Source organism: Notamacropus eugenii, chromosome 5, assembly GCF_028372415.1.
Source record: "Notamacropus eugenii isolate mMacEug1 chromosome 5, mMacEug1.pri_v2, whole genome shotgun sequence".
NCBI lineage: Eukaryota > Metazoa > Chordata > Mammalia > Diprotodontia > Macropodidae > Notamacropus > Notamacropus eugenii.
This window is the reverse complement of record NC_092876.1, coordinates 185,244,267-185,255,481: the sequence shown is the minus strand read 5'-3', so window position 1 is coordinate 185,255,481 and position 11,215 is coordinate 185,244,267. Positions and strand designations below refer to the sequence as shown.

General features: G+C 39.9%; 1 non-coding gene and 1 pseudogene across 1 annotated transcript; one reads left to right on the top strand and one right to left on the bottom strand.

Moving 5' to 3' along the window:
* Nucleotides 1-243: 243 nt before the first annotated feature.
* LOC140509314 (U6 spliceosomal RNA) lies at nucleotides 244-350 on the bottom strand. Its single transcript, XR_011968646.1, has one exon. It is a non-coding gene; the product is annotated as a U6 spliceosomal RNA (small nuclear RNA).
* Nucleotides 351-8,149: 7,799 nt separating this feature from the next.
* On the top strand, nucleotides 8,150-9,274 carry LOC140509062 (heme oxygenase 2 pseudogene; annotated as a pseudogene).
* Nucleotides 9,275-11,215: the final 1,941 nt, after the last annotated feature.

Here is an 11,215-nt window from a genome sequence, read left to right as displayed (position 1 = left end):
GTTCTAAATCTTTTCCCAGTGAACTAGTGTTGACCAAGGAAGCCCAGGTCCTTCTGTCTTGAAGTGTGGCATTTGAAACACCCAAAAGCCCTCTACGTTCTCAAATTCAGGCCAAGTATACTTTTGGGACTTCAGTTTCTTCATTCATAAAATGACAAGGTTGATCTATCATAAGTTCTTTTTTAAAAATTGTAATAAGTTTTTATTGATATTTTCTGTTTCTTATATCACTATAGTTGTTATAAAAATATGGAATGCTTTATGAATTTATTTATCATCCTCCTTCAGGGGCTCTGCTAATCTTCTCTGTATCATTCTAATTTTAGTATGTGTGCTACCAAAATGAGCACCCATCAGGAATTCTTAATCTTTTGGGGAAGATCATGAACCCTCCGTTTAGCAGCCTGGTGAAGCCTATGGATCCCTTCTGATAATAACAACAATTATATGGCAGTGAGGTGGGAGAGTGGATAGAATTCAACACCTGGAATCAGGACAACTCATCTTCCCTAAGTTAAAATCTAGGCCCAGACACTAACTAGCTGCTTAACTCTGTTTGCCTCAGTTTCCTCATCTGCAAAATGAGATGGAGAAGGAAATGGCAAACCACTCCAGTATCTTTGCCAAGAAAACCCCAAATGGGGTCATGAAGAATCTGACATAACTAAACAATAACTGAACAGCAACATTTATATAGCATTTATCGTGTGCTACGCACTATCCTAAGAGTTTTACAATCATTACCTCATCTAATTCTCACAACAACCCTGCAAGGTAGATGCTAGGCAAACAAAAATGACTTACCCAGAGTCACACAGCTAAGTATCCGAGGGTGGATTTGAACTCAGATCTTCCTAACTCGATGCCTGATTCTCTATCCACTGTGCCACCTAACTCCCTGCAAAATGTGTAAAATAATATACATGAAATTACAAAGGAAATCAATTATATTGATTTTTAAAAAAGAAATTGGGTAGGAAAAAGTAAAAAGGAGCAATTATCTTATAAAACAGGACATGAAAGGAAGAACTAATGCAGAGGAAACAGGTTGAGGGGAGAGGGCTGTTAATGCTGGAACTTTACTCTCATCTGGATTGAAAAGGAAACAGTGTACACGTCTGAACAGATTTACAAGTCTTCTGAACTTCTAAAGAGGTGAGAAAACTAGAGAACTGGGTGGGTGGAGGGACTTCTGAAAAGGTGTATAGAATAAGATTAGGAGGGTGGGGGGAGAAGATAAGGGAGAGAATTTCACCGGAGTGAGTAAAATAAGGAATAAGAGGGTAAAGGGAAAATATAAGGTAACAGGCATAGGGTAAAAATAAAGACTGAGAAGGAAAATAGTGAGTGAAAATAAGATGGAGGGAAATTAGAACTTTGTCAAATCTATAAGAATATTGAGTCATTCCTTAATTGATAAGTGGTCAAAGGGTATGAACAGGAAGATTTCTAATGAAGGAATAAAATTATTTATATTCTATAAAATTATTGATTAGAGAAAAGCAAATTAAAATAAACTTGAGATATCATTTTACCAGATTGGCAAAATTAATAGAAGGAGAAAGTGACAAATGTTGGAGAGGATGTGGAAAATTGGGACACTAATTCATTGTTGGTGGAATTGTGAACTGATCCAACCATTCTGGAGAGCAATCTGGAATTATGCTCAGAGTTCTTAAATTGCCTATACCCTTTGACCAGAAATGCCACTACTAGATATATTTCCAAAGATAATTAGAAAAAAAAAAAGGAAAAGAACCTACATGTTCTAAAATGTTTATAGCAGCTCTTTTTGTGGTGACAAAGAACTGGAAATTGCAGGGATGCCCTTCAACTGGGGAATGACTGAGCAGGTTGTGGTATATGATTGTGATAGAATACTGTTGTGCTGTAAGAAATGATGAGTTCAGTGATTTTAGAAAAACATGGAAAGACCTGAATGAAATAACAAAGAGCAAAATGGGCAGAGCCAAGAGAATATTATATACAGTAATAGCAATAGTGTCCTAAGAACGACTTTGAGCAAATAAGTTATTTCCTCTATCATAAATACCCAAATTAATTAGAAAGGATTTGTAAAGAAAGATGCTATCTGCATCCAGAAAAAAGAAGTATGATAAATAGAAGTATGCATAAATTAATTGTGTGTGTGTGTGTGTGTGTGTGTGTGTGTGTGTGTGTGTCTAATGGTAGGGGAGAGAGAAGAAGAAGAAGAAAAAATTTACATGATAATGGTATTTAGTTGAAAGGAATAATAAGTTCTGCATAGCAGATTTCCAGTTTCATGTACAATTCTCTTTTTATTCTACTATGCTATGGAAACGCTTTTTTTATTCCATAAATTTAAATAAAATTTAAAAAAAGAAATATAGTTATTGAAAAAAGATTTTTAAGTTTGTCAACCCCAGTTTAAGCACTCCCTAGACTAGATGATTCCTGACATCTTCCGAAAGCTCAAATCTGGCCCTGTCACTCTCCTATTCAGTGAACTCCAACGGCTCCTTATTACCTCCAGGATCAAATATAAAATCCTCTATTTGGCTTTGAAAGCCCTTCACCACTGACATCTTTCTACGTTTCCCATCTTCGTACACCTTCTTCCCCCCACAGATTCTGCTCTGCAGTGGCACTGGCTTCCTTCCATGTTCCATGAACAAGACACTACAGCTCTTGACTCTGGGTGTTTTTTTTACTGACTTTCCCTCCTACCTTTGTCTCCTTGCTTGTCTCTCCTTGCTGTCATCCCTGAAGTCCCAGCTAAAATTCCATTTCAACCAGAAGTCTTTCCTAATGCTGGTGCCTCCCTTCTATTAAGACTCTCCAATCTATCCTATAATCAGTCTTGTGTGTACATTGTTGTTTGCAGGTCATCTCTCTCTTAGAAAGTGACCTCCTTGAGAGCAGGGACTGATTTTGCCTTTCTTTGTATCTGTACTGCATAGCTCAGTACCAGGCACATAAATATTTAGCAAATACCCATTGATTTGAGATGTCTTCCAACTCTACTATCTCCTGATTTTGAGAGTGTTATTTCAAATTCCCTCCAAAAAGCCCTTGGCTGACAGAAATTAAACCTATCAACTCAGCTTACCTAGAAGCCAGTTGAAGATCAATGGAAACTTTCTCCTCTCACTTGCTTGAAACAGTGAGGGGAATGAATGCTGTGTCACACTCCCCAATCCACTGAGAGTCTGGTTTTTGCCCCCTGAATCCCCTGGGCCTGGGGCTGACTAAGAGACATTCCATGGGAAGAGACATGGGAATGCATATAAATATACAACAGATAGAACCTTCCTAAACCCTCCTTTCAATCCCTCCTCAGGTTTTCTAAAGGGCTCCACTAAGAGGCTTATTGTAGCCTTTCTAGCACCATGTCTTAATTAATGGCTTTGATTTTATCAGAGAGGACCCATTAAAATTGGTAGAGTTGCTCTTGGTGACTTCTGTTAACTCCTCTGAGAGCCAGTTTTTCATCTCTCTCTTCAAATCAGCTTTTTACCCTCCACCCTGACCCCTACTCCTTGCTGACTGACCACCTAGCAGTGGTCAATGATGCATGCTTCTCCCTCATCTCCTTGTTCTCTCTCCCTTCCCCTCCCTTGTCCCCAGAAAAAGTCAAGTCAGGGATTGGAGGGACCTTGGAGACCCTGCTCTGCTAGGCCACAAGTTGCTAGACCAAACCTCTCAAGGAGCCAAATAGGCTTCCTCTAACCCAAGAGCTTTTTTTGTTTTTAAACTACCATTTGAGGTCCTTTTCATACACATCTCTCAGAGGAAGATCAAATCTATTGGACAGACCAGCAAGAAAGAGATTTAGAGCTGGAAAGGTCTTTAGTTGTGGTCTAGGCCATTTTACAGTTGAAAAAATTGAAGCCTACAGAGATTATGTGATTTTCCTAAAGTTACACAGATAGTAAGTACCAGGGCCAAGATTTGAACCCAACTCCTAATTCCAGATTCAGTTCCCTTGTCACTAAAGCTTCTGCTTTCTGAAAGGGAAAAGGAAATACCAAAAGTAGGTTGGAGTTTCCACCCAAAATACTTCCAGTGTTGCTTGGGACTGAACCTAAATGTAATGCCTTGTAGGGCAAAGAGCCTCAGATTGTGCTTTCTGCCCCTTTGTATACTGACAGAGTAGACATGTGACTACAAGCCCATACAAATCTATGTGATCCATTTAGAACTGGAACAAATTGCTTACCTTCTCAATGAGGTGGGGAGGAAGGGAGATAATCTGGAACTAAAAATTTAAAAAAAAAATGTTTCAAATTATTTTTACATGTAATTAGGAGGAAAATATTAAATCATCAAAGCTACCAAAAAAAAATCTATGTGACCCTGCTCTCTTCTGTTGTTCTAGAAAGCTCTATGATCAAGCCGGAGTTATCCCATCTCCTACAGATTGCTAGCTTCAACCATTTCATCACAGGTTAAATATATCACATTCACCTTGGCCCATGAAAGAGGTCACAAGCCTTCCTCCAGGCCAACTCCTTGATATTGGTCATTACTTTTCTTTCAGGGATTTTAAATAGTCTTTTTTTTAGAGCACTAAGCACTACTGGACAATGTGGGTGAATATGGTAATAAGCAAAGGGCAGAATTTCTGAGCTATGTGGGTCATCCCAGTTAATACTACTGTTCTATAAACTCAACTGAGATCAAAGCCTGACTCTTTCCTATCTCTTCTGCCTACTCTCTAGCTGACCCCACTTCTTCTTCATCAAGGGTTCTTAACCTGGGGGTCTGTGAACTTGATTTTTTAAAAAAATACATATATACATACATACATACATGTATCTCTATATCTATCTATATCTATATGTATACATATAGATATATATAATAGGTTTTGTTTGTAACCCTATGTATTCTATTCCATCCATTTAAAAACATTATTCTCTATATTTATATGCATCCTTCTGTCTCCTCCCCTTGAGTGTCTCTTAATCAGCCTCAGGCCCAGGAACTTCAGTGGACAGAAGTTAGACTCTCAGATGACTGGGGAGCAGATCTTAAGTTGACTTCTAGGTGAACTATGTTGATGGGTTTAATTTCTATCACCACACTGACAATGACAAAAGAGTACATGACACATCTGTTCTGAATCTTGTCTCAGAGTCTGCCAGCTAGATGTTATCTTCGGTTTTAGCTTCTAGTCAATAGTCTCATTTGGCAGAATTATTAGCCTCTCAATTATTCTAGAATGCATTTTTCCAAACCTTAGTCCTGGATATGGATATGGAAATTCCTCAATGTACTTCCCTTTCTATTCTCAACTACCAAATTCTTCCCCTCTTAATAAGGCCTTTTCCACTTGCTAAGGCCTGGTCATGGCAAGGTTGGGCACTGGGAAATAGACAGAACCTTGGATGAATAATATGCTTTTTTCTCTGGTGACCCCAAAATTATCCCCTTGAGCTGTTTACCTTAATTTGGCATATCCATAATAGTAATAAGAGCTAACATTGATATAGCAGTTTCAGGTTTGCAAAGCACTTCATATATATATATATATATGTGTATGTGTATGTGCATGTATATGTGTATGTATATATGCATATATGTATACACATTATATGCAAACACATATATGTATGTGTATATTATCTATATAAATTAAGTACAATTTGATTCTCACAATGACACTATGAGGTAGATGGTATCATTATGCTCATTTTACAGGTCAGGAAACTGAGGCAGAAAGAGATGTTAGATCAATTGCCTATGTCAGAATGCTAGTAGTATGTGAAACAGAATTCAAACTCAGGTTTCTCTAACTCTAAATCTGTCTTTTTATCCATTATGCCACCTTGTTGCTTCTATCTATCCAGCTTACTTGTTTTCTTGGCAATATTAAAGCTCTAGTTTTAGGACCTACTTCTCACCTTTTGAGCAGTCTAAGCACCCTTTCTGGCTGCTTGCACAACTGGTACTATTCTTGGTGACAAATGGCTTCCCAAATTGGTGATCCTAAGCTGGGAATGGTGTTCTCTTTTTGAGGGAGGCTCAGCATGTTCTGTATCTCCTTTGGGACCATTTACTCTAAGCCACTATCTTTCCCTCCAGTAGAATATAAATTTCTTGAGAGCAAGCATTGTTTTGCTTTTATCTTTGTATTCCTTATACCTGGTACAGTTGCTGGCACATTGTAGGCACTTAATGAATGCCTGTTGAATTGACCTGCACAGTAGGATTGTTTTCTAAAGGTTCTAAGGTCCCTTTTTCTAGCATTTATTTCTGATGATAGGGGAAAATGACTAAGAATATGGCTTCCTTGGGCTAAGTAATCTGTAGGGGAATGAGCAGTTTTTCCTGGAGTCCAAGGGTGAAGGGCCCCATAGGAAAGTAGATCTGAGTCTGGAGTTGCCTAGAACTAGGAAGGAGCAGATGACTCTCCAGTGAGGCAGACAAGCCTGTAGCTGATTTCCACAAGACTACTCATACCTTAGACTCCACCATGGAATGGGAAACCAGAAAATCAAGAGGAAAAAAAAACCCTTCTAACTCAAGGAACAGCCCTGGGAACCTTTCCAACCAATTATTCCATTTTCTGAGGGAAACATTTCCTGGAGGTGTAAATTGAAAATAAACATTTGCCCTAAATGGCAGCAATCTACAAGCCATGAAGGAGAGCATTTATAACTAGGAACATCCAAAAATTTCCTTTAAACTCCTGTTGGCACCTTTTAAGCATTTTAACCAAGTACCATTAAGAGACTAAAAAGCACATTTTGCTTCCATCAATTCTTGTTACAATTGTTATATTACATCAGAGATAAACCACTTAATAATCTGGATGGAACATTGCTATAGGTTCCTGAGTGTGCCTCTCAGTTGGAAAAAAAAAAAAAACTGTTTAAAGGGTACAATGCTTCCAGACGGAAGAAGCAGTTCCTCTCTGCAGACATCTTAGTGTAGGTTGGAAGCTGTTTGACGTCTACAGGACTATGGTGACTACTTGTAAAGTGATTTGCTCAGAGAGATAGAAATATTAGCAAAGTTGACAGTCAATGGGAAAGGAGAACGTCCCATTGTCATTTGGGAGAAAAGAGCTAAAGAAAAGTAAACTTCTGGCTTTCAAGCTCCATCCTATATACTTATAGGAGGTTGTGGCTTGAGTTTTCTTCCCACAAACAATTCTGAAGGGCATCACAGTCATGGACCACACACCACTGGGCACATCTTAATAGATTTGCCTTTTTCATTCAATCAGGATTTGGATACCCAAGAAAAAAGGCTCAAGATGAAGGTTGAGGATCAAATAAGCAGCTAAGCATACAGAGAAAGAACATAGGGGCTTAGAACTCTCCTTTCTTCTGTTCTCAGTTCAGTATCAGACCCCCTGGCATAGCACATCTCTGGAGATGGAGAACACTTCAGATAGACATATCTCTCAGTCGGGACTCTCTCTCTCTCTCTCTCTCTCTCTCTCTCTCTCTCTCTCTCTCTCTCTCTCTCTCTCTCACACACACACACACACACACACACACACACACACACACACACACACTCATTCACACATAATACTTCTCCACTAGAGTTTTGGGCTAATTCACATATTCCTCCTCCTAAGACCCTACCCACCGTCATATCCTTCATTCATCTCATTTGAAGGCAATTTCCTATATCACTATTTATTCTTCACAAGATAGTGGTTCCAGTTGACTCTGGACTTTCTCCCCCAGCATACCTACAAATGCCTATAAGGAAAGCTAAGGATGAGTTGGGTCTATGCATGTCCAAGGAAGTCTCCTTAGCTATATTCCTAAACCTAAGATATCCCCAATTGTTAGATTGTTTCATATTAACTCTTATCTACAAGTTTTCCAATCACTGAACTCTCAGAGAGGTGGTAATACTATAATGATTAGCTTAGGGATAATTCTGTGATAAGAAGACCTTTTAGATCTTGTCATCCAACTTTCTCCACTCAAGCAGATGGGAAAATGAGTCATAATTTATCCTTCTCCAGCACATGGCAAAATCCTAATCTGGAAAGAGTAAATGGAGTTTACACCAGTGAAAAGAGCAAAACAACTCATGGGTGAATCAGAAGAGAGTGTGATAAGCTCACTAGCTTTCCCTGAATGTTTCCCGGAAGGATCAGAGGGGTGAAAGAAAGCTTGAAGAGCTGCATTAAGTCAAAATGTCATCTGAATTGGACACACCATCAGATGGAGTGAATAAATCTGAAAAAAAAAAAAAAGCTGTGGAGGACCTGAATGGGAAAACCACACAAAATGAATGGACCTTTCTGAGCTTCTAAAGGAAAAGATGAAGGAGTCTCATGGCCATTCAGAGAACACTCAGTTAGTCAACGATTTCTTGAAAGGCCACAACAAGAAGTATCTCTTTAAGCTATTTACCTCTGCACTTTATTTCATGTACTCAGCTCTGGAAGAGGAGATGGACTGTAACAAGGACCACTCAGCCTTTGTTCCCTTGTATTTCCCCATGGAGCTACACCGCAAGGAGGTGCTGATCAAGGATATGGAGTATTTCTTTGGTGAGGAGTGGAAGGAGAAACTAAAGTGCTCAGAGACCACCCAGTGCTACGTAGACTGGATCCACCACATGGGGCAGCACCAGCCAGAGCTCCTCGTGGCCCATGCTTACACACAGTACATGGGGGACCTTTCTGGGGACCAGGTACTGAAGAAGGTGGCCCAGTGGGTATTGAAACTGCCAAGCACAGGAGAAGGGACCTAGGTTTACATGATTGAGAATGTAGACAATGCCCAGCAGTTCAAGCAGTTTTTTCAGGCCAGGATGAATGCCCTGGACCTGGATCTGAAGATCAAGGAGAAAATTGTCAGGACCAAGGACCTTCGAGTACAACATGCAGATTTTCAATGAACTGGACAAGGCTAGCTCTTTGCTGGCCCCAGAATCCCAGGATGGAGAGCTCTTAGTACATGGTGAGAAAGGAGATGTGCACAAGTGCCCCTACTATGCTGCTCAACAAGGTGCCCATGAAGGTAGTGCTTGCCCCTTCAAAAATGTCATGGCTATATTGAGATAGCCCAACCTTCAACTTATCTTCACTGCTGTTGTGGCCCTGGCTTCCAGACTGATGGTCTGGTACTTCATGTGAAGGAGGAGCCCGTGACCCTGGTACTTGCCAGGGATAATTCAAGTCAACCCCCCTATCACTACCCTAACCCCACTGACTAAATCATCACCTCAGGTGAGTTTTTTTTTTTAAGCTGGGTTTGAAAAAACAAGCAACCAATAAAACCAGACATTGAAGTCAATGCCCAACAGACTGCTCTCTGCCATATGATTCTGTAACCCAGATACTAAGGGTAGGGTCATGGATCTTCCCAGCAATCTAAGCCCGGAGGAGGACTCAAACCCAGAACTTAGTGATATAGGAGGCACAGCTGAGATCCAAAAACCTCTATGCGTGGAGCAATTTCCCTCAGCCTGGTGGAATCAACCTTTCCCCTACGGGCTCCACCATGTAGTTGGAGCTCTCTTCTTCCTTCTCATCTCTCGTCACTCAGGTTTGTGTTGATCACACAGTGGATGAGATGCTTCCCTCAGAACCCTGGTAACTTGTTGGAGTGGAAGGAAGGGAGAGAGAAAGAATAAAGCTGATACACTGTGTGCACCACACCAAAGGCAGGGGGACAAATAGCCCTGGGAGGAAAAGAGCCTGTGTTTCTGGGCCTGGGAACCAGGCTTCCACCCTCAACTTGAGGAAGACTTTCATTTTCTTCCTTCAGCAGACCAACCCTTGCTGTCCCTCCTGGACAGAACATTTGCAGGAGCAAAGAGTTTGGCTTCTCATGTAACCAAAGTAAATGCTTAAGTAGCCAATAAAGTTTATACTTGGAAAAAAAAAGAGTAAATGTTTGCGCTAAATAGAACCCCGATGTCTTGCTCCCTCTGGCCCTAACAGCCCCTTATTGCCTATTCCTGGTGGATACTTGGTCTTTCTATCGCTTTATTCATTCAAGCAACATTATAAAGCACCCAAAGAGTATAGGGTTGAGTGCTGGAGGAAATACACAATGCTGCATGATATTAAGTTCATCAGAAAGTTGTTCTGAGGTCTGAAGTGGAAGGTCTTTACTGACATTCAGGGGAATCAGAGGCTTTAAATAATAGATTGAAATCTAACCAGTATTATAAGAAAGGAAGATATTTTAAGCAAAACAAAAGTGTGTTCAGAGATCTCTTTAGTGGGAAATTTTTGAGCAAAGGGGTTATATGATCAGACCTACACATAAAGAAGATTTTATTTTCCAAAGGTTAGATTGGAGGGAGATGGAAAGCAGAGGCAGGAAGATCTGGTATGAGGCTCTTCTCCTGACAGGTAATGGGAATCTGTACTCTGATGATGGGAGGAAACAGATACAAGAGATACAGAGGTTATAGAGTTATATAATATAGCATATATTATATAACATATGTATATAATATGTAATGTGATATATGAATATATAATAATTAATATATGTTATATTATATTATAATATAATATTGCTGTTGTGTTGCTGTGTTCATCCTTCATTGCTGAAGAAGACCATGCCATCAGAGAAATGATGATATGACTTGCACTGGACTTTGTTCTGAGTGAGAGAGGGCTGTGCAGGTCACCAGCCTCACTTCTCCAGAGACATCTGGATAGGAAAAGAGCAACAGTTAGTATTGATAATCACTCTGAAGCCAGGAGGGGTGGAGTTTGGGCAGGGGCCTATTGTGGTCCAATCTATGGGCTTCAGAGTGCACTTGGTTTAAGTTTTTGGGAAAAGAAAGAAAATAAAGGAAGGAAGGAAGGAAGGAAGGAAGGAAGGAAGGAAGGAAGGAAGGAAGGAAGGAAGGAAGGAAGGAAGGAAGGAAGGATGGAAGGAAGGAAGGAGGGAAGGAAGGAAGGAAGGAAGAAGGAAAGAAAGAAAGAAGGAAAGAAAGAGAAGGAAGGGAAAAGGAAAGGAAGGAAAGAAGGAAGGAAGAATGAATGAAAGAAAGAAAAAAAAGAAGAAAGAAGGAAAGAAAGCAAAAGAGAGATAATATTACATTATAATATAATATATAACTATAATAGTTATAGAGGTAAAAGCATTAGGACTTGATAACTGATTGGATGTGAAATGTAGGGAGAGGGAGGAGGCCAAGATAATCTCCAAATTTTGAACTGTGTGATACAGTGGAAAGAAACAGGCTCTAGAGTCAGAGTATCTTGATTCCTATTCCACCTTTGTAGCCT